The 25240-nt window shown below is 44.9% G+C and overlaps 1 protein-coding gene and 1 non-coding gene across 3 annotated transcripts in view; both read right to left on the minus strand.

Annotated features, from left to right (window-relative positions):
- The window catches only part of TCF7L1 (transcription factor 7 like 1), a 179371-nt gene that overhangs the window by 99371 nt on the left and 54760 nt on the right, over positions 1-25240 (minus strand). The gene's annotated exons all lie outside the window — the stretch shown is intronic.
- On the minus strand, positions 10485-10588 carry LOC118147552 (U6 spliceosomal RNA). The gene has a single exon (XR_004734004.1). It is a non-coding gene; the product is annotated as a U6 spliceosomal RNA (small nuclear RNA).

Consider the following 25240-nt stretch of genomic DNA (forward strand, 5'->3'; position numbering starts at 1 on the left):
CCCAATTCACAAAGAAATGGAACCTGAGAGAGGGCAACTGTTTTTTAGAAGGTCCCGGTGTTAAAGAGGCAGAATGGCAACTCAAAGCTGGATGGGATTGACCTGGATACCCCAGGAATCTCATCTAATTGTGAAGGGATGGGGAGACTCTGATTTCAGGGCACAGGGCTGGATGTTTCCAAATTACTCTCTTGATGGTAAAACTGGGAAAAGACTTGCCATTATGTTATTCTCCATAGCTGGCTGGTGTTTTAAATGCATGGACTGAACCAAATTAGCTTTTTAGCACCTACGACCATGGGACAGCAAACTCCAAATATGGTAAAATCTAGGTTATTCAAATGTTGTAAGGTGTTTCTGTTCACAGACCACCTTTATGCATAGTTTTCTTTATTGTTACTTATTCACTGAGATACAGCGTATATACAGTAAAATGTACATATCTTTTTTAAAACTTGGGCAGCCCCTGCTACCAGAATAGGTTCAGAGAGATTCCCCACATCTTAAATGTACAGCTCAATTAATACATCTGTATAAGCTTGTGTCACCACCAACAGATCAAGATACAGAACATTCCAGAACCATTCTAGAAGGTTCTTGCATATCCTGTCCCAGCCAATATTCCTCTGCCCCCAAGGTGACTCCTACTCTAACCTTTATCACCACAGACAGTTTTGTTTTTGAACCTTATTGTGTCTTGTTTTGAATACACATGTCTTTTGCACAGTTTTGGTTATTCTCAGGGTCAAATGAAGGCTTCCAATTCAAAACTACCCACAACGAAAACTCGAGATAACACAACTAGTCCTGTCAGCTGACACTGGCTTTGAGAGACAATTCCGAAACAACTCAAACTCCTCCTCAGGGGACACTGCTCCTGGTGACTAAGGCTGCCCCTGCCCTCAAGGGGCAGAGAGGCCCCCGGCCATTTGTCTTCCAGCATCACCCGGTAATCGAATCTGGTAGTAACAAGCTGTGTTTATCCCTCTTGCCACCCGTCATCCTTGACACAATGACAGCCACCATCTTTCACTCCTCAGGAAGTGCAGCAGGGCATGGAAGATGTGGCCATGGCTCTTCACAGGAGGGGGAGAATGACACGGGCTAGAAGGTCTGGACTCCCTGACACGGCTCATGCTGCTGAGCACAGCACTCCCCAATCATCCCTCACGCCTCTCACCACCCTGGAGGTCCTCGGTGGCCAAGTCAGGGGTGTTACGGGTGAGAATGGCAGCAGGAGCATTCCACTGGGGGTAGGAAGCCTGCCATCCATACACAGTGGGACACCCTCTGGATCCAACCTTTAATTCAGTAATCTGGACAGAAAGCTATGCAAGATATGGGGGCAGTGGGTTGGAGCTGTGAGACATTTCAGTCAAGATGATGCAAAAAAGGCTAGCACACCAGAAAGAGATTCTAAGAAAAGAAAACACACTCCTCGGTGCTGGGAGGAGGGGCATGGGCAGAATTTTCTTTTCTTGGCTATCTCTCCACTGTCTTGACCTCCCCCTAAATTGCAGTACTGCCCACCTTAGCTCCTTGGCACTGCCCTAATTTCACTTCCCAGGGTGGTTATTTTTAGATGCTCCAAGCACCTGTTTGTTTCCATGACTGTTGAAAATTCTAAATGTGTTGGCATATTATGACATGGGACACTTTCATGGGATCTAGTGCTATCAGCCGGAAATGGCAAATCCTTAGGAATTTTCACTCTCATTCAAGTATTTATGGCTGATACATAAATATAGTGACCTTATCTTCCAAATAAAACACTGGGACATGGGATTCCTCAAAGGCTATTTTTGGGTATTACTTCTAAGTGTGAGACAATCAGAGAGGTGTCACTGGGATGTGGAAACTGTCAAATTATAGGATTTTCCTGATTTATGGGAGTATGTCTCATTACCTCTAAGGATCACTAGAAAATTCAGAACTTAAAATCAGCGTAGACACAGGCTACTCTCAAGTTCTGCAGTTTAATACAGTCCCTTGTCATGGCTGCTCCCACCCAAAAAGGGGCTGGGGTTCATTCATGCACCCGGCCCCCAAACCTTTCCCTGCCCCCAGCCACAGGGAAACTGGAGGTTTCTCCTCCCCCTCTTCGTGCTCCCCTTTCAAGGCATCTTTGGGGCCTCCCTTGGGTCAGCAGTCCAGTTTTGCACAACCCTTCTCACCCCACCCCACACCTCACCCACTTCCAGGACTCCACCAAACAGATTCTCTAGATTCTCTTCTGCTGAGGGACAAGGTTTTGTCACATTCGAGTCCCAGGGGACATCTTGGGGCCAGTCTACTTCCTAATCCTGTAATGACACGGAAGAGTCCTCTGATGCTCCCCTGTCTCTGTTAGGACCCCACAGTGACCCTGCCCACAGCCTGCTCATCTCCCTGTCCTGAAGAAGGCTGTGCGTGTCCAATCTGGGGGCAGTGATATCCGTTTCAGGGGTCCAAGACACTGACGTGCACCAAGGCCCAAAGCTATGTGCAACTCACAGAGAAACAAAAGAAAACCCCTCAACAGCCATGAAAGGACTGCTGACAGCCACTTGACACGGTACGCACTTTCCACCTCTGTGCTTTTACTCTTGCTGTCCCCATGCCTGGCATGCGCTGTTCCTTCTCACTGTTCAGGCCCAAATCAAAAGACAGCTCCTCTAAAAAAATCCATCAATCCCTAGGCTGCAATGGGCTTTCCTTCTTCCAACCCACAGAGCAAGCACATGAATGCTTCCCAGGGCTGGGCAGAGAAGAGTCAAGATAATAACAGCAGCCACAATAATAATTATCAGGTGCTCTGGCCTTTTACACAGACCCAAGCTCAGCAAATCCCCACAACAAGATCAAGATGTAGGTACTGCCACCACCCAGATATACGGAGGTCAGGTAACCTGCTTGAGGTCATGCCAGCTGGTAAGCGGTGGGTCCAGGGTTTTAACCCAGCCCCACTCTTAGCCCAGATGTACCATGGCTTTACAGGAGGGGTGGCCACAGCCCATCTGGAGATTGCTGACTGTTACTGTGCAGGAATTTGAGCCCATTCTTGCTATATGTCCTGATTTTTCAAGACGATGGAAGTCTGGATTTTTTTTTTTTTTTTTTTTTTTTTTTAAGATAGAGTCTCACTCTTGTCACCCAGGCTGGAGTGCAGTGGCACGATTTTGGCTCACTGCACCCTCTGCCCCCTGGGTTCAAGCGATTCTCCTGCCTCAGTCTCCTAAGTAGCTGGGATTACAGATGCATGCCACCACACCCAGCTGATTTTTGTATTTTTACTAGAGACAAGGTTTCATCATGTTTGCCAGGCTGGTCTCGAACTCCTGACCTCAGGTGATCCAACCACCTTGGACTCCTAAAGTGTTGGGATTACAGGTGTGAGCCACCATGCTGGCCAAAAGTCTGGATTTTTACATGACATTTTTTAACTTTGCAAAATCACTGTTCCAGCCAAGGGATTTGGACCTGTGGGCACAGGTCATGCCTGCTCTAATGACCGGACTGGGCACTGCCATGTGGGGTCTCCCCTGCTATGACCTGAAATTATGATTTCTATGTCTGTGGTTGCAGAAACTCTTCTTGCCTAAATTATAAGCTAGGTGAGGGCAGAAAGCAGATCCTAAAATGTATCAATGTTGTGAAATCCCACATAGCTGCTGCCCGTCCTGGGAGTCACAGGGAGAGACTTACAAGTCAGCACTGGATGAGACCCTTCCCATGTGCTGTCTCATTTAATCCTCATGGTGCCCTGTTGAGATTGGTATTACTGACCCGGGTCTTTCTGTTTAAACCAGTAAAGATCTGAAGGTCAGAGAGTTTAAGGCTCTGCCTTAAAGTCACAGACGTCATGGGCAGTGCTGTGCACACACCTGTCAGCTCAGAGAACTGATGTCAATATTGTTGATAGTCTCCATCTTGGTGGTTGCAGACAATTCTTAAATTAATTACTAAGGAGGAGTTTATGTTTGGTAGGATCTCACTGGACGCATGCCTATCTCTCAGTAAATAAGAAAGCACTTGGATCCCTGGATACCTACATTCTCAGAGCTCTCAGGCCACTGTCTGCCTTGAAAACAGAAAGCTGCCCTAGAGAGGAAAGCTATTCAATGATGTGGACTGAATCCCTACTGTGTGGCCTGTTTTATGAGTGCAGAAGTCAAGATGTCTCTGGGAGACAGACACATCTTGCTGTGTGACGAAGGCAGTGCAGTGTGGGTGGTGTCTCGTGTGGGTTCCTGGGCTCTGCCACCTGTTAGCTATGTGACCCTTGGGCAGGTTGCCTCGATTCTCCACACTTCATTTTCCCTCCCTGTATCTGGAGGTGGTGAGATGATGCCGACAGTAGTCACCACCTCGCGGGGCTGTTGTGAGGTTAAATTAGCTGATATATATGTTTAGAATGATGCCTGGCATATGCCAAGTACACAGCACTCCAGAAGTGACTGTGTTATTATTTAAAACACTAAGTTGCTATTCCTTTGCCACTCCCCATGGAAGAAAGAGGCCCTAGTAGACAAGGACAAAGGGCTGGGAACAAGCTGGACGAACCCAGCCCTCCCTCCACACTGTCATGTGAATCTTCCTTCAACGGCCTGGTGAAACCTCTTCCTCTCCTGGACCAGTCCTGGCTACGGTGGGTTTTCACTTGACTCTCTTGGGTTTTACTAGTAGACAATCTGCAAACTGTGATCGTTTTACCCATTTTATTTCCAACCTTTGTCGTCTTGGCTACTGTGCCAATGCAAAACGCCTGTCCCCCTTTCCTAGCCCTTCACACTTGTCTACCTAGCACCAACCCAGGGCACTACTGGAGATGCCTGCCAAGGGAAGAAACTACAGGGCTCCAGCCAGGGGCCATATCTGTGCTGGGTCCTCGGCTTCCCCAGCAGGGCAGAAGCTAGAAGGGAGATGGGAATGCCACATGTGTGGGGAAGGGGCCAGGCAGGAACGGGGCCTCTCAGAGGAGGCAAGGGGAAGGGCACAGCTGGGTTATTGCAAGGAGCCAGTTAATGGTTACATGGCGGGGAGTGTTCCCCACAGGGCCTCACACAGGACTGGTGCTTAAGAAATACCACTGAATCAACACTGACCTGCGAAGACTATATCCAGTTCTCCTGAGCGCAACCTAGGTGGGGCCTTTCCGAATCCTCCCCTCTGCCAAGATTCTAAGAATATGGGGAATATAAGGCAATTACCAAGAGATATCCATGTGTCAAATGGAGATCCCTGCAAAAAACATGAAACCAGTTTCCTATTTCATTAATAATCTAACTGATATCCCTGTTTGGAACCACCCAAGATCTGCTAAATTAGACTCCCTGGGAAGGAGCTATAGGACACATTTTTAGAGGAAATAAATCACCTCATAATCAGGAAATGCAATAGCTGCCTCAGTGTTTCTATGAAAAGGTATCGCTCCCTATTGCCTGTGGGCATGTGCTGTGACAGCCCTTCAATTCCAATGCTGCACCTTCTGTGCCATGGAATGGGCCCAGGAGTCTGCATTTCGACAAGCACCTGTAGTGATTCTGAAGCAGGGGGTCTGTGAACCACACTCAGAATTACTGCCCTGGCATTTTGCAGGTTTGAAGTCCCTGAGCATCCTCTGTGTAGTTTCCCAACCCTCTTCTCACCCAAGGTGCTCCTTAGAACTCTGAGGTTTCAAACAGTGCCTTTTCAGAGCATGAGCAAAGGACAGACCACAGGAAAAGCAGCAGGGTTCCCTGCAAGTACCAGCACTGCCACTGAAACACCCAGTTTGGAAAGGACTGCAGAATGATGAGCTAAGCCTTTCCATCTTATGCATGTACCCAAACAGGACAAGGGCCAGCAGCCTCACATACAACTGTGCTCACAGTTGTAGGCAAAGGAAGGTGAACATGTCACTCAGGCTTCCACACTTTTGTGGTCCCTCCATTGGAGATGGCAATAACTTTCCTCTTTGACCTAGTGCCTAGAGATATACTGCCTTATTTGCTCTCTAGCCTAACTTACAAAGGCCAGCTGGTTCTAAGGACCTTCCTGGCAATCGGAAACCACTTGCCTGCTACCTGAACTGGGTATGTAACATTCATCTGTCCCACTTGGAGGAAACACTGACAACCAGACCACCCTGTTTTAATGTGGCGCCTTTCAGATTAAGAGAAATATTTGACCCCGTTATTCTATGACTCCTGTAAAATCCTACAACAGATGCAGAGAAAAATGTAAAGAAATCAATGACATACAAATGAGGCTGAACCTGCCAAGCCCAGAATGTTTTGCAAAGTAATCTTTTTCTTATTAACTTCATATTGACTCAAGAGGAGAAGTAAAAAAATTCACATTTTAAATGATCTATTACTTCCTCAAGATAATAAAAAGTAAATTGAAGATGTAAAAATATGTGGCCCATAATATCTTTTTCCTGCCTTGGAATTGTCCCTTCCACAAAAAAAGGCAGCTTCCATTCAATCCTCCCAGAGGCCCTCCTCCACTAAACCTGGTGTATTTAGCTTTAGATGTGTGACAAAAACTAAAATACATGATGTGACCAGATAGACACGCAGATAGAAATCACTCTGAAAACACAGAATACTGAGAATCTAGCCATGAGTTAGATATGGCTCATCCTTCCACTTTCTTTGGGTCTCTGCTCAGACATCACGTGTTCTCCATGAGGCCCTTTCTGACACACAGGCACAATAACATCCCCACTTCTTCTCTTGACCTGCTTCACTCTGCTTTATTTGCTCTGTTTGCTCGTAGTACCCATCCCCACCTGACATGCTGTATACATCCGTCTCTCTCCCCTGCCAGGTGACTTAAGAGGTGACACCTGATTCACTGCAACCAGCCAGTACTAGAAAGTACCCCATACTCAAGTACAGATGTTTCTCCATTTACAACAGGGTTACATCCTGATAAACCCATTTTAAGTTTAAAATACACTAAGTCAGGGCCAGGTGTGGTGGCTCGTGCCTGTAATCCCAGCACTTTGGGAGGCCGAGGTGGGTGGATCACCTGAGGTCTGGAGTTTGAGACCACCCTAGCCAACATGGTGAAATCCTGTCTTTACCAAAAATACAACAATTAGCTGGGCATGGTGGCAGGCACCTGTCATTCCAGCTACTTGGGAGGCTGAGGCAGGAGAATTGCTTGAACCTGGGAGGCAGAGGTTGCAGTGAGCCAAGATCACGTCACTGCACTCCAGCCTGGGCAACAGAGCAAGACTGTCTCAAAAACAACAACAACAAAACAAAAAACCTAAGTCAAAAATGCATTTAATAGACTAACCTACCGAATATCATTACTTAGCCTAGCCTACCTTACATGTGCTCAGAACACTTACATTCACCTACAGATGGGCAAAAACACCTAACACAAAGCCTTTTTAATAAAAGTGTTGAATATCTCACGTAATCTGTTGAATACGGCACTTAAGTATGGTTTCTACTAAATGTGTATTACTTTCGCACCACCATAAAATCAAAAAATTGTTCAGTCAAACCATCATAAGTTAGGAACTGTCTCTGGTGAAAGAACGATTCCATCTGTTCATCTATCCACCCACATACCACTTCAACTTCCATCTATCTACCCTTTAGGAAAAGCTGATGATGAGTGAGGCACCATGATGACCATTTTATAAATGGATGCAGAGAACAGACATAGTATTTGCTCTTTGAGGGCTAGCTAGCAGGCAGATGTATGCACACGCACACACACACACACACACACACACACACACACACACACAATACAAAGCTGGCCGGGAGCAGTGGCTCACGCCTGTAATCCCAGCACTTTGGGAGGCCACAGTGGGCAGATCATCTGAGGTCGGACCAGTCTGACCAACATGGAGAAACTCCATCTCTACTAAAAATACAAGTTAGCCAGGTGTGGTGGTACGCGCCTATAATCCCAGATATTCAGGAGGTTGAGGCAGGAGAAACACTTGAACCTGGGAGGCAGAGGTTGCGGTGAGCCGAGATCATGGCACTCCAGCCTTGGTAACAAGAGTGAAACTCCATCTCAGAAAAAAAATTAAAAAAAGAAAATCTATGTTTGGCTAAGTGCCCAAAGGTGCTATGAGAAAGAAAAAAGAAGGAACCTATGCACGATTAGGGAATCAGGGCTGTGCAGAGCACACAGGGTGCAGGCAGGTGTGGTAGGCAGAGCTTAGGGGTTGTGACTGAGGGACAAAGTGGCATGAAAGATAAGAAGGGTCAGACCACACCTGCCAGCAACCACTGCTTTGTGTGCACAGTAGGTCGCAGGCAGCAACTTGGAATTGAATTCATCAGTGACATGCAAGTATCAACTTTATTTACAAGATTTATAGAAGGGATGAACGAACTTAAAGTGTCTGCTCCTACACCAATTATAAAAGAGTACTAAAATCAATTATGAAAATGTGGATTTAAATTCCTATTTGTTCTGCATCAGTGAAGATGCTTCTTAAGTGTCTGGGGAAAATCTTGGTATGAGGAGTAAATGCAGCTGAAACGTTTGGGCGATAGAATACCATGCAGCTCCTTAACACTGTTGTTCTGAACATTTCTGACCAGAGAGTGGTGTCAAGATTCACGTTCAGGAGAATGACTTAATGCATATTGTCCTAAAAACAAATCCTTAAAAGCCTGGATTATTTTTTTTCCTAGAGCAAAGTATCTCCTAAGAAGTTTATTTCCCAGGATTAATTTTCTCCTAAAATTACAACATGCGCAACACTTTTGATTAAATGAGGCTCTTTTTGTTGAACTAGAAACTCTTTGAAGGGAGGCGTTATCTCTGAACTTCCCCCACCAGGACCAGTGCCTGGCCCACAGGAGATCCCTAAAATATGTTGGATGAGATGAAAAGAGCCCCAGTTAATCAAGATTTTGCTGAGTCTGGATTAGCACAAACCCCACTCTCAATATAGTGTTGGTCATGTGCTAGCTGTGGGATCACAGGTCTTGAGATGGACTTTCTGGAAAATTAAATAAAATCACGACTTACAAAGAGTACCCATCCTGTTCTGTCCCCAAAATGCAAGAACCATGAATTGTTCACGTAGCTTTTACACTACCACCTTAACTGCCTTCTATCAGAATCTTAACTTGGCATAAAACCACCAACCACTGACACATTTTGTGGTCAAACAGCCCCACAGAGTGACTGCAGAGCCTCTCTGGTCAAGAGCCAACACACAAGATGGCCACCAACAAGGCAAGGTCAGTGGTGTGTGGGTGGAAGAATTGCCACTGACTTCCCACCAAGGTGGACTCAGTCCCAATGGGCAAATTGCAGGCTCTGTTCTTGAGCCACATGTGCTCATTTCCCATCATGGCCACTGGCCTGAGCCACTGCCGGCAGGGTACAGGAGTACAAAAGGAGGAAGTTAACGGCCCCAGCTAACAGGGACCTTCACTTTGAAATTTCTTTGCCAGTAATAAAGGAATGCTGTGAATTAGAGTGGACTGCCAATCTGTTCTTGGTGACAGGACTCTGAAGAAAGCATCCAAGTAGATGACAGTCCTTATCAATGAATTCTCCATCTCTGGGATCCAACTAAAGTGGTAACATTCAATTTTTACATCATGTCCACTGTTTTAAAGAAGCACAGAGGTGGAGAAAACCACTTGAGCAACTAGAATAAAGACTGTGGAGGCTGGGTGCAGTGGCTCACACCTGTAATCCCAGTACTTTGGGAGGCCGAGGCAGGTAAATCACTTGAGGTCAGAAGTTCGAGACAAGCCCGGCCTACGTGGCGAAACCCCTTCTTTACATAAAAAAAAAAAAAAAAAAAAAAAGCAGATGTGGTGGTGCACACTTGTAATCCCAGCTACTTGGGAGGCCGAGGTGGGAGGATCACTTGAATCTGGGAGGCAGAGGCTCCCAAAGTGGAGTTAGGCAGAGAGGGGAAAAGAAAATCAAGGCCAAGATGGCACCACTGCACTCCAGCCTAGGCAACAGAGTGAGCCTCTGTCTCGGAATGAAAAAACCAAAACTCAGAATGTGGGCTGACAAACATTTCTGCCTGCTGCCCCCAAAGTCTTCTATGAACAGGCCAGAAGTGCAGATGCACACAATGATCTCTCTGCACATGAATCCATCACTTCAAGATGCAAAATGCTCAGGCTTTAGTTGACCATTGGCCGTACAGAAGTATGGTATTGCTACTGCCGGAAGACAAAGGCTTTTGATACACAGTTCACCCACCACTCCCTCTAGGCTTGCCCAGCACTGAGAGAGAAAATATAACTGTAAATTATGCTACAAGAGGGTTTATTTGTTTTTCTTTTAAAAAAATCTTCATTGTTTTTCAAGTTCCAAAAGCAATATGCATTTATTATTTTAAAACAACATGAAATTAAAATTTTATTATTTTAAAACAACTTGAAACTACAATTTCAATTTAGAAATAAAAATTCTAACTAGAAAAAATTCTAACTAACCTCCTAATTATCCTAATCCCATTCCACTTCTAGGTAGTTTTCTCTTTTTTTATCTCTAAATGTGTTGTTTAAAATATGGAACACCTCACAAATTTACACATCATTCTTGCACAGGAGCCATGCTAATCTCTGCACTGTTCCAATTTTAGTATACGTGCTCTCAAAGATAGCTCCAGGAAGCTTTCTGTGTATAGACTAAAGGAAAAAAAAAAGAAACAAAACAAAACAAAACAAAACCAAGTAGTACCTTCTACAAGTTTTTTCTCTGCTTATAAAAAAAGTTTAAAAATTAGATATAATTTCTGCCCATTGGGTTAATTTAAATTTTTTAAAAGTTGGCAAGGGAATCACTCCCATACCATTCATGAAAGTGTAATTTCACAAAGCCTTTTTTTTGGATAATATTTTGGCAGAATTTATTAAAATTTAAAATGCTAGCTGGGCATGGTGGACATGCCTGCAGTTTCAACTACTTGGGAAGCAGAAGTGGGAGGTTTGCTTGAGCACAGGATTTCAAGTCCAGCCTGGGCAACATAGTAAGACCCTGCATCTAAAAAATAAAATAAAATGCACATATACCATCAGACCCAGTAAATCTGCTATGAGGAATCTGTGCTGGAGAAAGACTAGTTTGGACATACAGAGGTGTGTTCAAGGATTTCTTTTTTTTCTTCTTAACATGTCTACCAACATAGGAATGCTTAGGTACATCTCTAATATGGAATACAACGTAGTGGCTAATTAGAATGAGGTAAGCCTATATGTACTGATCTGAAAAGGTCTCTGAGATATCCTATTAAGTGGGGGAAAAAGAAGTTATCAAGTAGGAAAAATAGAATCCTCTTTGTTTTTAAAAATACACAAAATAATACATAGTAGTTGTATATGTATATATTCAAACCAGCCAGGAAGAACACCCACCAAATAGCAGTGAGAATGAAGTGGAACCAGGCAGAGAGGAGAAAAGAAAGTCAAGGAAGAATTTCATTTTACTTGTACTGTTCGAATTTTTTACTTCCATTAGCAAGCACCCCTTTATTAAGTGTAAAAGGAATAGTGAAGTAAATCTTTCATCCAGTTGATGTATTTGAGCGTGGCATGCGGTAGGAATCTAAGTCCTCCTTCCAAACCACCCCTCCCTATATGGTTTGAGTCTATTTAGGAGATCTCCCTTGTGTTCTTTTGATCTATTATCACATCATTATCACTTGCTGTGGCTTTCATAGGATGCTTCAGCATTGTTTTCAAAACTCTTAAATGTATCTTTTAATTTTTTTTTTTTTTTTTTGAGTCGGAGTCTCACTCCGTCACCCAGGCTAGAGTGCAGTGGCGTGATCTTGGCTCACCGCAGCCTCCAATTCCTGGGCTAGTTTTTGTATTTTTAGTGGAGAAGGGGTTTTACCTTGTTGGTCAGGTTGGTCTTGAACTCCTGACCTCAGGTGATCCACCCACCTCAGCCTCCCAAAGTGCTGAGATTACAAGTGTGAGCTACCGTGCCCCAGCCAATTTTTTTAAACTTCTAACTTTTTAATTTATTTAGAATTTATTTTCTTCCCTTCCTCCCTTTCTTTTCCTTTTTTCCTTTGAGACAGGGTCTCATTCTGTCACCCAGGCTGGAGTGCAGTGGTGTGAACATGGCTCACTGCAGCCTCGACCTCCTGGGCTCAAGTGATCCTCCCACCTCAGCTTCCCAGGTAGCTGTGAGTACAGGCACACACCACGATGCCTGGCTAATTTAAAAAAATTTTTTTTGTAGAGACAGGGTCTTGTTATGTTGCTCAGGCTGGTCTTGAACTCCTGGTCTCAAGGATCCTTGTACCTTGGCCTCCCAAAGTGCTAGAATTAGAGGTGTGAGCTACCCCACCTGGCTGGAAATTATTTTCTTCTATGGTATACATTTTCCATATAGCTGATTCTGATCCATAATCTAAACTTGCATTTCTACTAATCTTGGTTACCTACCAAAGAATTAAGATCTTTAAAAATATCACAGTGAGTTGGCAGCTCACCTGTCACCTGCGAGAGAGCCATGCAATGTTCTGGTCATGTTCAGTAATCTGGTGTTAAGATACACATAATACCTAAGAAATAAGTTCTGGCTTCTTAATGTTAGAAATGCTATTAAAATTCACTGAACATAGAAACCATGGAGAATAAACTTTTAACTTTTCATAAGAGTTAGTAGGTACTTTAGGTTCAAATAGGCCCTTAGAGTCGGTGTTTATCTCTCAGCTGAATCTCACAGCACAGTATCTGTTATCAATCGTGCTTTAGGTGTCATATCTAAGCAACCACTGCTTAGTCCTAGGTCATAAAAAATATGTCTTTAATTTCTTCTAAGAGATTTATAATTTCAGCTCTTAGAGGTCTTTGATCAATTTTGAGTTAATTTTTACGTACAGTGTCAGGTAGATTTTATCAACTCAAAAATGTAGGAGTCCAACTTCATTCTTTGCAAGATAACTTGAACATATTAGAATATTAGAGTGGGCCATGGGGCTTGGGAGTGCCAGTCCCTTATTGTAACGGTGATCACGAGGTCAGGAGTTCATCTCGGGCCTGGCCAAGAGACTAGCCTGGTCAATATGGTGAAACCCCATCTCTACTAAAAATACAAAAATTAGCCAGGCATGGTGGTGGGCACCTGTAATCTCAGCTACTTGGGAGGCTGAGGCAGGAGAACTGCTTGAACCCTGGAGGTGGAGATTGCAGTTATCCAAGATCATGCTTGGGCAAAGACAGCAAGACTCCAACTCAAAAAAAAAAAAAACAAAAACAAAAACAAAAAAAACCATACAGACGCTTGGAACTCCTTCCTAGAGATTATGATTTAATTGGCCTGAGGTGGAGTTTGGGTACTGATGTTTTTCGAAAGCTCTCCAGTTGACTCTAATGTGCAGCCAGAGTTGAGAACTGGTGCCCTAGAATTTGAGCTTTTAACAGTCCCTGGTGTTGGTTTAGATATCTGTTATTTTATCCTTTCTCATAAACATGAGACGAACTAAATTTTAAATGGCTCGTGGTTTCTGGCTGTTAGAACTCAGTAGAGCTGGGATTTTATTTTATTGTCTCTTCCACTGTTTTTTTTTTTTAAGATCAGCAGATTGCCATTTTATAGACAGAGAATCTTAAGTGCAAAATGGCTAAGACACACACTGAGGTCACCATTGTGAGCTGGGAGGTGATCGAATTACAGTTTCTTCCTTGGGAACAGAATTAGTTCTTTTTCTAGTTACTCCAGCCTAAACCATCACGGACATTAGGGACACCCGCTCAGCACAGGTGGTAGGACAGACAGCATCCTGGCACTGGCAGAGACAGAAAGGGTGGGTGGAGCCTCAGAGTCTGGGAAAACTATAAACTCTCAAGTCCATCTTCTGATTTGATGAAATGGAACCTCCTCCCTACCTCTCCCTACCCCCCCCACACACAAAAAAAAAACTTTTTTCTGGGGGCCGCGGTGGCTCCGGCCAGTTGTCCTGGCGCTTGAGGAGGCGAGGCCATGAGTTCAAGGCCAACCTGAGCAACATTACAAGCTCTCATTGATTAACAAAAAACAAAAACTTTTTTCTTTACAGGGCTGGGAAGACAAGGTTTATGTCACCTACTTATCTCTGGGAAGCCATCCCAAAGTGCTCACTTCTCTAGACCACTGCTGGTCTCATCTTCTTTTTTATTTTTATTTATTTTTGAGAAAGGGTCTCATTCTGTCACCCAGGCTGGAGTGTAGTATCACAAACAGACCGCTGCAGCCTCAACTGCTTGGGCTCATGCAGTTCTCCTGCCTCAGCCTCCAGAATAGCTGGGACCACAGGCATTTACCACCACACCCAGGCAATTTTTTGTAGAGGCAGGATCTCACTTTGTTGCCCAGGCTTGTCTCAAACTCCTAGGTTCATTTTTATTACTTTCCCAAAAGCTGCTGAAGCCTATGTCAGTCAGGTCTGCATGAGGCTCCCCATTCATTCTGGAGCCCAAAGTTATTTCTGAATGGCAAAGTCAGGGCCAGCGAGGGAGGCTCATTTGTTTAACTTTGGGAGTCTGTCTGGGCCTGAAACCAGCCCTTGCCTATGGAAAATTCTCAGAACAGAGGACCCTCCAGGCCTGAGACCAGAAGTGAGGGAGCCACAGACACTTCTCCCTGGGCTCTGGCTCCGCACCCTCTTTCCTACTTGTCAGCTCAAGGAGCACACAAGAGACAGCGGTGTTTGGGCTTTTATTTTGTTGAATAATTGCTGAATGATTTTCTACATAGTTCCCTGGCTCCCCTATCCCACTTTCTTACTCAGCTGCTTTATAAGCTGAATTCTAATCTGTGTTTCTTCACAATGTCGCCTTTCACTAAAAGCTAATAAAACCCCAAACGGGAAATTCAGAAGTCGCAGCAATACCACATGACTGTAACTGGTTCTTGGTCAACTTGATTTGGTTTTCAAGCCTGTATACCATCTGGGGGCTTCAATCCCCCACCTGACTTTGTAGCAATAAAGGTCTTTGTCTTTCCTAGCACTGAACATAAGTCCTGAACCTTCCTGAGGAGTCCTGCAGACAGCCCCACATGGCCTCAACAGCCCACTGCAGCCCTCTTCTCTGCCACCTCTACTTCCTCACTCAACGTTCTGAGCAGAGGCAGCCAGCACTGCTCACCGAAGTAGTTGCCTGTATGAGGCCACGAGCAGACTCCCTTCTAGAACCCTGCTTTGCACCTGCCACCTGGCCAGGTGAGCCCATCCCTGCTCACCCCACATAACCAGGAGGCTGCTCAGACTCTCACTAGAGGAAACATTTTCAGTAACGAGCAAAATCTCATGCAAATCTCCAGCACAAAAATCAGATTAATCCATAAGAACAAAGGTGTTCTGTTGCATCCTGAAAGGCATGGTTACGGTTGAGAGTTGTCTTCTATCAGCCACATCATCAATTTATTTTTGAATTTTGATTGCAAAGAACCAAAAAAAAAAAATCTTGATTTCCACAGATAAGTGGTAGCAAATGCTAACAGGCTTTTAGTAGACTGCCTTTTCATCTTAGGGTAGCCTTTAGTCAAATCAGTGTTTGTTGGTGTTTCTTTCATCACTGTCCCATAAGGAGCATTAGCAGACATTTTGCCTATTTGTGCAGCCCCACTCCCGAAAACTTTTTTTTTTTTTCCTGAGATAGCTTCACTCTTGTTGCCCAGGCTGGAATGCAATGGCGCGATCTCTACTCACTGCAACCTCTGCCTCCTGGGTTCAAGTGATTCTCCTGCCTCAGCCTCCCAAGTAACTGAGATTACAGGAGCCCGCCACCATGCTGGGCTAATTTTTATATTTTTAGTAGAGACAGGGTTTCACCATGTTGGTCAGGCTGGCCTTGAACTCCTGACCTTAGGTGATCCACCTGCCTTCGCCTCCCAAAGTGCAGGGATTACAGGTGTGAGCCACAGTGCCAGGCACCAAAATCTTAATACCATGGAGATACTGCATATCTATGCACAGAAGCCCAGTGAAAGGCATACACCATTGTCACAGCTAGATCTCCCCTCCTCAGGAACAATATTGCCCCCATTGAGAATGTATTAGTTCAAATGATCTAAACCTTGAAGAGGGGTAGAAAACGCTTGTTTCATAGTAGAATCATTAAAATAATCATACCAGAAACAACAATGGAAATATTTTACGTGGTAATTATTTGCCAGACACTGGTCTAAGCACTTTACCCAAATAGTATCTGCTCTTTTAAACCCTGTGATACTATCACAAGCTTCAGCTGATAAATGAAGAAAATGAGGTCTCATAGGAGGCACATGGCAGAGCTGGGAGTCATGCCCAGGCTCCACACCCTGGCCCACTAGGCAACACTGCCTTCCCACACTACCAAACAACCACTTCCACAGATATAAACTCCTTAAATCACAAACATGAAAATCAGGCGAGATGCACCCGAAAGTAGTAATAAGCATGAACCGCCCATCATGTGACAGTTCCACCACATCACAGGTTAGCAGACTGGCTACTGGGCCAAGATGATACCTGAGCCAAGCCGACCAGGGGTATGTGTGAGCATCTGGATAACGGTATGAGAGGAGGCATGGGTGTGCCTAAACGTTTAATAGAATGAGAGCTTGCCTACAAACTTCCTAACCAACACCACATTTACAAGAAATTCCAGCAGAGACAGAGAAAGGCAAGGGACTTCTGCACCCCACTAGGAGCCACCCTGGCTGTGCCAGTTCATACACCAGTGGTCTCCAGTACACTGAAATGTGGGCTATTTAATCAGGCATGCCTTATTTTTGCTTCTCATTTTTAAATATCGAGAACAGAATTTTTTTTTTTAAATAATTCCAATGTTTGAGAATCACCTCTCCCCCATAGCGCTGGACCCATAGCAGAGAATCTGAAATCACCTGCAATGTTACAGAACTCTTGGATCTGCTTAGAGTGCTGGTCACACAACCTGGGACAGCCACAGCTAGTGCAGGACATCCCATCTCTACCCCATTCCCTCCCCTCCACTCTTCTCTCTTTTCTTTCTTTAGAGACAGGGTCTCACTACGTTGCCCAGACTGGTCTTGAACTTCTGGGCTCAGTGGGATTATAGGCAGGAGCTACCACCCCTGGCCTCTTTTTGTTTGTTTGAGATGGAGTTTCACTCTCGTTGCCTAGGCTGGAGTGCAATGGCATGATCTTGGCTTGCTGTAACCTATGCCTCCTGGGTTCAAGCAATTCTCCTGCCTCAGTCTCCTGAGTAGCTGGGATTACAGGCATGCACTGCCAAGCCCGGCTAATTTTTGTATTTTTAGTAGAGATGGGGTTTCACCATGTTGGCCAGGATGGTCTCGGACTCCTGACCTCATGTCATCTGCCCGCCTTGGACTCCAAAAGTGCTGGGATTACAGGCATGAACCACTGTGCCTGGCCAGGCCTCTGGTTTTTTTTTTTGTTTTTTTCATTAAAATGTTTGTATCCTCTCTTCTCAGCCTCTCAAATAGCTGGGACTACAGGTATGCACCACCACACCCAGCTAATTAAAAAAATTTTTTTGTAGAGATGAAGTCTCGCCATGCCCAGTGAGTTTTGCCTCCATTTCCAGAAAGTAACCCCAACTCTGAGCAAGAGCACATTCAGCTGGTCCAAGTTCCTCATGTACACCTGAAAACAGGCCACTCTTCTGTCTGTTCTGACTCCTCATCACTCTCAGAGAAGAGCGTTCACTTGAATTCTCGCCTGAATGTGTTCGTTCTTGCTTTTCTCCCATTCACTAATCTCTTACTTACTGAGTGTCTACTATGTGCCAGCCACCAGAGAATCAAAACAATATTATTATGCACATAATATAATTGGTACATAATATATTATGATACTGTTTCAGTATCATAAAGGAAAAAGAAGAGGAGGCCTCACTTAGGCTGGGGGCAACGAGTGGAAACTGACCAAGTGAGAAATGAGGGGTAAGAGCAACCCATGCAGAGAAAGCTGCGGGCCAGGCTTGCTCCTCCTCCCCATCCAGGTAGGCAGCAGCAGCCACTGCAATTAGGGGAAGGGGTTGGGCAGTGGGAATGCCTCACTTACAGGGTGACCAAAGCAAGGCAGGAATGATTTCTCAGGCTTGGTTTCCCATCTAAATTCGAAATAACATCACCTACCCAAGAGGGAGGTGATTATTAAATGCACTATCCTCTAGAAGCCGTGGTTGTTAACCTTGACTACACACTGCAATTGCCTGGAACCTTATAAAGTCTGGGCTGGGTGTGGTGGCTCATACCTGTAATCTCAGCACTTTAGGAGGTCAAGGTGGGAGCATCACTTGATGTCAAAAGTTTAATATCAGTCTGGGCAACATAGTGAGACACTGTCTCTTTTAAAAAAAAAAAAAAAAAAGTCCTGATGCCTGGGACCTACCACCAGGCCTGGCCTGGACACTCCAAATCACCGAAGCTCCCCAAGTAATTCCAACGTGCAGCTGGGCTGAGAACCACTGCAGAGCACCTGGCACAAGTAAATGCTCAAAAAAAATACGTGCTGGGTGCAGTGGCCTGTGCTTATAGTCAGTCCGAGCTACTCGGGATGTTGAGGCAGGAGGATCCCTTGAGCCCAGGAGTTCAAGTCCAGCGCAAGCCCTACAGCAAAGCTGATCTTTAAAAGAAGAAGGAGATTGTTCACGTGGGCACAAAAGGCTCCAATGAATAATAAACTATTCAGGGACATACTTGCCCCTGGCATCTGAACTCCTGTCCTGAGTTTAGGAATCCCCGCTTCTCTGTGAGCCCTGGCAGGATGCAGCGTTCACCTCCCACTCTGAAAGCTGAAAATGTCAGCAACATCAAAGCACAGTGTCCTCACCATTCTGGTTTTGTGACTATTGTGGCCGCAGACTGGGCTGCTGCCTGGTCTCCACAGTTTGAGTTCATAGCCTTCCCAGTGAGACTGGAAACCACCCCAGGGTCCTTTAAAGAAATCCCTTTTCTGATCTCAATCAGTTGATATCTATTGCTCAAAACTAAGAATGCTACTGATAAAAATATTCAGAGTAGGACTCTTTTTATGGTTTTTAAGAAAGGAAATAGGGCTAGGCACGGTGGCTCATGCCTCTAATCCCAGCACTTTGAGAGGCTGAGGCAGGACCAGTCTGGGCAACATGGTGAGACCCCATCTCTACAAAAAATACAAAAATTGGCCAGCATGGGGAGGGGGTGGTGGTGGTGGCATGCTCCTGTAGTCCCAGCTACTCAGGAGGCTGCAGTGAGAGGATTTCCTGAGCCTGGGAGCTGGAGGCTGTACTGAGCCATGATCCTACCACTGCACTGCAGCCTGGGTGCTGTAATCACACCAGCTATTTACCCTGGGCTTAAGGGCACCTGGGGGCACAAAATTCTAGACTCAAGCTTGGCTGGCCTTAGTCGCAGGATTCCCATCATCCTTATAGATCATGCTTTGGGTCTCCCTGCCCATACACCCTGCCTAATTCTCCTACAATTTTCATTCTCCAAGGTCCAAATTCATGATATTTCTCCTGGCAGACTTGGTTTCTCCTCTTTTCTTGGCTCATTATCAGCCTGATTCTCCTTCCTCAGCCTCCCAAGTAGCTGGGATTACAGGCGTGCACCACCACGCCCGGCTACTTTTTGTATGTTTAGTAGACATGCGGTTTTGTAGACATTTTAGTAGAGATGGGGTTGGCCAGGCTGATCTTGAACTCCTAGCCTCTAGTGATCTGCCCACCTTGGCCTCCCAAAGTGCTAATATTATAGGTGTGAACCACCACTCCTGAATTCTGTAATTCCAACTTTAGAGTCTGCCCACATCATTTCCTGAAGGTAATCCCTCCTATTTCAGTGGGAAGGTGCCCTGTTTGGGGGACTTTATTATTCAGTTTATTCTCCCTCTTCTCCTCTCTTCATATACATGTCTTCAGCCCTTCCCTCCCAGGGGGTCACCTTCCAGGGTTCTGTCCCACCCCTCTCCATATACAGTCCGTCTCCCATCTTTTCACGTTAACTCTCGCACCACCCCAGCCACAGGAGGGCTTTCTTTTTTTAAAAAAACTTTTAGATATTAAAATAACTTCAGGCTTATAGAAAAGTTGCAAGAATAATAAAATGAACTTCCATATACCCCTTACCGAAATACCCCAAATGTTAACACTTAATTACACTTACTTTATGTTTCTCTCTATATATGCATTTCCCCCCAAACCATTTGAGAGTATGATGCACACACGATGCCCCTTTTTGTCTAAATACTTCTGTGTGTATTTCCCAAAAATGACATTCTCTTATATTACCAGTTTACCAAGTCAGACAATTGCCATTTTTTTCTTGCTTTTCTACAGCACGAGAAAATTGCCATTTTATTTGTTTTAATTTGTTTTTATTTTTTTAAGGCTAGTCAAGCAAAGCAGTGGGAATGGAGAAGGAATTAAGAACAGGAAATTACCCCTGGTGGAATACCATCACTCCACCCACAGACTTTATTCAAATGTTGTCGGTTGTCCTGATAATGTCCTCTATTTAGTTACCTATTTATGTTTGAATACAGAGATGAGATCTCGCTTTGCTGTCTAGGCTGGTCTTGAACTCCCAAGGTCAAGCAATCCTCCCGCCTTGACCTCCCAAAGTGCCAGGATTACAGACAGGAGCCACTACACCCGGCCCTAATAATGTCCTTTAGAGCAAGAAAAAAGAAAGAAAAATGCATGATTAACATCCCACCCAGACTACATCACCTAATCTAAATTTGCCAGCTTTGAGACCCACTTGAGACTTTGGCTCCTAAGCTGTGGAAAGAGCCCGGAATAAGGAACTGTCACTGTCTACACAGACCGGACAAGTCACTTTCCCCTCTGCATTCTACTCTCCATCACTCATGAGGATGGAAGGACAGGGAAACTATGGGCATTTTAGCCTGTGCTCTACAGAAATAGCGAAGGTGGTCAGTCAATGGAGTCACAACTATTAAAGCAACCTTTGGCTTCCCCCAGGTTTCGATACAATTTATTCAATTGAAAAAAAATAAGAACTTAATTTTATTGAGTGATTACTCAATTAGATAAGTCAGACCGACCAGGAACAGTGGCTTATGCCTGTAATCCCAGTGCTTTATGAGGCTGAGGTAGGAGGATTGCTTGAGGCCATGAGTTAAAAGACCAGCCTGGGCAACAAAAACTTTGCAGAGAAACAAAAATTTCTCTATAAAAATTTTTTTTTTAATTAGCCAAGGATGATGATGCATGCCTGTGGTCCCAGCTACTTGGGAGGCTGAGGCAAGAGGACCCCTTGAGCCCAGGAGTTCAAGGTTGCAATGAGCTGTGATCACACCATGGTACTTCAGCCTGGGAGACAGAGCTAGATGTTGTTTCTTTAAAAAAAGATTAGACTGGCTGGGCATGGTGGCTCATGCCTGTAATCCCAGCACTTTGGGAGGTCAAGGCAGGTGGAACACAAGGACAGGAGTTCAAGACCAGCCTAGCCAAGAGGGTGAAACCCATCTCTACTAAAAATACAAATAAATTAGCCAGGCATGGTGGTCAGCGCCTGTAATCCCAGATACTCAGGAGGCTGAAGCAGAGAATTGCTTGAACTCAGGATGGGGAGGTTGCAGTGAGCTGAGATTGCACCACTGCACTCTAGCCTGGGCAACAGAGTAAGACTCTGTCTCAAAAAGAAAAGAAAAAATAGTCAGAGCTCTACATGTTTGGCATGTATCGTCTTATTTAATATGTACTGTTTTCACTACTGGCCCCATTTTGCAGATGACTAGACTGAGTTTGGTGGGGGTAGCTGACTGATTTGCTCAAGGTCTTTCCAATGCTTAAATTCGAGACTAGAAATGAAGAGGATAGAAAACATGTAGTCACTTGCAAGATGACATTCTTTTTTTAGGGTGAAATAGGGTAGAAGGAAGCAGAACTCTGAATGGAGACCAATGCCCCTCAGCTAACTGTGGCTGCACCTGCCATCAGGCATAGGCTACACAGCTGGGACTCCCAGCTTCATGCAGCACAGAGTCCCCTTGGCAGAGGACAAATGGATTTTGGGACCCATAGTGAAAACGAAAGTGCACCAAGTTCCATGCTGCAAAACAACTTCTCTCGGTGACCTAGAGTTATATTTTTGTCCCCTCCCTACGAAAAGCTTTATCTTAGGGACCTGAATATGAAGTTTCTTCCCTTTGTAGGAAGTTGGTCACATCCAATGAGGAAATCAACTTGTAAATGCACTAAACAGAACACTACAGAGCACACGCTATGCAAATACTAACCCTGTGAGACGTGCCACCCCATTTCTATTCCATTGCATAGCCCTGGGACCTGAGGCCAGGCAGGGTTTGTTGATCTGGCCTGGGCTGGCACCAGATCAGGGTCTGTGAGATGTCACATAGCAGCTGTGTCTAACAGGAGAAGCTGGTGGGACCAAATGGTTTAAAACCAACATCATGTTAAGTGTTTCTACATCCCTCCCTTAGCCATGGGGCAAGCTAATTCCTTCCTTAGGAGGAAGGCCATGCGTTTTTCTGGTGGAGTTGTGATCACCTCCCCAGGCTCTGTGACAAGTAGGAACGCTTTTCCCTACCTGTCCTCAGCATGGATACCGCCACTTGACAATGGCAGCTTAGAAGGTGTTTCTATATTGTGCGTTATATTTCTCCAACTAAATTATGAGGATCTTAAAGACTAGTAGAGGTATGTTGCCTTTTCTTCCTTCTTTCTTAACACTTAAAACTGAAGTAGAAATTATAAAGATAACTCAGTTCACTGCACCAGAGTCATAAAGGCTGGCAGCAGCCCTCACCTCAGTTGCTAAGAGCCATGTCCCCATTTCCACTGAAGCTTTGCCACTCACCTTGGGAAGCCACTTAATATTTCTGAGCCTCAAGTATTATGTCCATACATGGGAACAATGACCTTTCCTACCTTAAAGTGCCTACAGCACTTATCACTCATACATGGGTGTATATAACAACTGAAACTTAAGTCAGTGAAGTATTATGTACAAAGCACTTAGTCCAGTAAGTTCCCAATTAATAGAAGATTCTACTATTTCTTTGGCTACTACTGTGACTGCTGCTGCTGTGATCCTCAAACACAATGTTGTAAAACTGGGGAACACAAAGGCTTCTTGGCATCTTGGCCTGTGCTTTTCATTCCCCCATGTGCCTAGGTCAGTCATCAGGTGCCAGAGCTTCTGAGGGTGTTGGCTGCCAAATGGTACAAGCTACAGGGTGTCCATGAAGTCCTTTCTCCTGTCCCCACATCTACCACCAACTGGTTCCAAGTCAGCACCAGGTCCTGCCCCTCCCTGCAAACCAGCCACCCAAGGCTGGCCTCTGCAGAGGCCTATGATGCTCCTTACTCAGCCTCTCAAATTCCAAATGCGGGTCCCTGGGCATCAGCACCCTGTTCTATGGCAACTTCCCACCTTGAAAATGTCCTTTGTCCCTTCAGGATCTCAAAGTCTACTCTCCTTGACCTCAGAGGTGATTCCAGTCTTTTCAGTAGGTTGATCACACCCCAAGAGGCAGAGTATTCTGTGGCCTCTTCAAAGGACAGTAAAGTACATCAGTGTGCCTGAGGCTACATGAAAGGAGCAGCAATTTAGTTCACTTGTTCAACAAGGACTTACTGAGTGCCTTAGGTATGTGGGGCTGTAAAGATAAAGAAGACAAGGTCTCTACCCTTAAGCAGGGGTTCCAAGAGGTGTACACAAAAATAAAAGCTGAAGGTCAGGACCAAAGAGAAGCCCTAGTATCCCTGAACTTGCTCATTCCCTGCTTGCTGCAAGGTATTCCCACCCTCCCTTCCAGAGGCTCCAAGTGCACAGAATGAATGAACCCCAAGTGGCTGTCCAGTGTCATTCCTCTGGGCTCATTCCCGGGCCCTGGGCTCCTCCAAACAATTGGAGGCAGGCTGAGTGGGCGCATTCTCATGTGCGGGGCTCGAAGCGCCCCTCTCAGCTGATTGTGTCCAGGCGGCCGGGGTCTCGGAGGCGCATGAATGCCCTTGAATGGGCCCTTTCAGCCTGATGGACAGGAGCTGAAAGCTGCACACACACAAAAGCCACTGGGCAGCCGGGAGGGCTCCAGCCCTGGGGTTTGCCCACGGGAAGGGAGGCCATCCTTCCACAAAGAGCAGTGTGAAGACTCCTCTACTTTTCAATGGCATCCTCTGGCCGCCAACTGTACAGCACCCCCACCCCCACCCTCATCCCCGATGGTGGCAACAGCAGGAGAGGATGGCACTACATGGAGAAGCCTTAGAGGGCTAGAGGCAGAGATTAAAATCCAACAAATAAATAACAGATGCCCTTTTCTTTAAGAACAGGATGGGGATCTGAGCCAAAGGCGCTGAAGGGCGCCTCCATGTGCCCATTGTGTATATTTGTTAGCAGGATTCCTGACACCCACAGTGACTTTAAGGGCGCAGACTGTCCTGAGATTGTTTAACATGTCATCATGAAAAATGATCTTGAAAGGACACGGCCAATATTTAAATCAGGAATGGAGAGTCCCAATTCTTGTGTCACTCACTTGGTATATTCCAGGAAAAAAAAAAAGTCCCCGAATTGACATTTGTATTTTTAAATAGGACCAGGAAAGGGAGAACCACCCACCTGGAATTCTTTTAATTGCTTCAGGGGGGAAGGGCAGGCTCCACCAGTTGGAGGAGCAGAGAAGTCTATTTACACTGTTGCACACAAATATTTTAAGTTCACAGTCAAGTGGCTACTTCAGAAGGGATGATTCTCTGCTTCTGAGATCACATTACTTTAGAAACAACCCCCCAAAAAAGATAATTAAGATAGTTCCTCCTCATAATGCAATACTATAATGAGCAATTAAAATTAAATTAGCTTGTCATAATAAAAAAGATGGATTATGTTCTTAGGCTTCCCAACCTGGAGTTAGTAATTCACGGAGAGAAGTCTGTGACCAAGGAACAGTTTTACTAAGGAAATATAAAACATTCACACCACTTTTGTGAGTGGACCAAGATACCAGGGAGATGCATACCCTGGCATAATTATTGCTTTTGTTTACATTATTTTATTTTTAAAATAATGGAATGATTCAAACATATAAAAAAAGGATGGAGAAAAAAACACAACAAATACCAATAAATCCATCATTCTAAAGTCACAAATGTGGACATTTCGCTATGTTTGCTTCAAGATCAGGTTTTTTTAAAAAGAAATAAAATGTTATGAAACCAGATGAAGCCTCCTTTTGCAGAGGCAACCGCATGTTTGTAGTTTTACAGGGTTGCCATTCTTAAGAAGACATAAACAGAATGTAATCTCATTTTAACTTTTTATTTCAAAATAATTATAGATTCATAGGAAGTTGAAA

This window comes from Callithrix jacchus, chromosome 14, assembly GCF_049354715.1.
Source record: "Callithrix jacchus isolate 240 chromosome 14, calJac240_pri, whole genome shotgun sequence".
Lineage (NCBI taxonomy): Eukaryota > Metazoa > Chordata > Mammalia > Primates > Cebidae > Callithrix > Callithrix jacchus.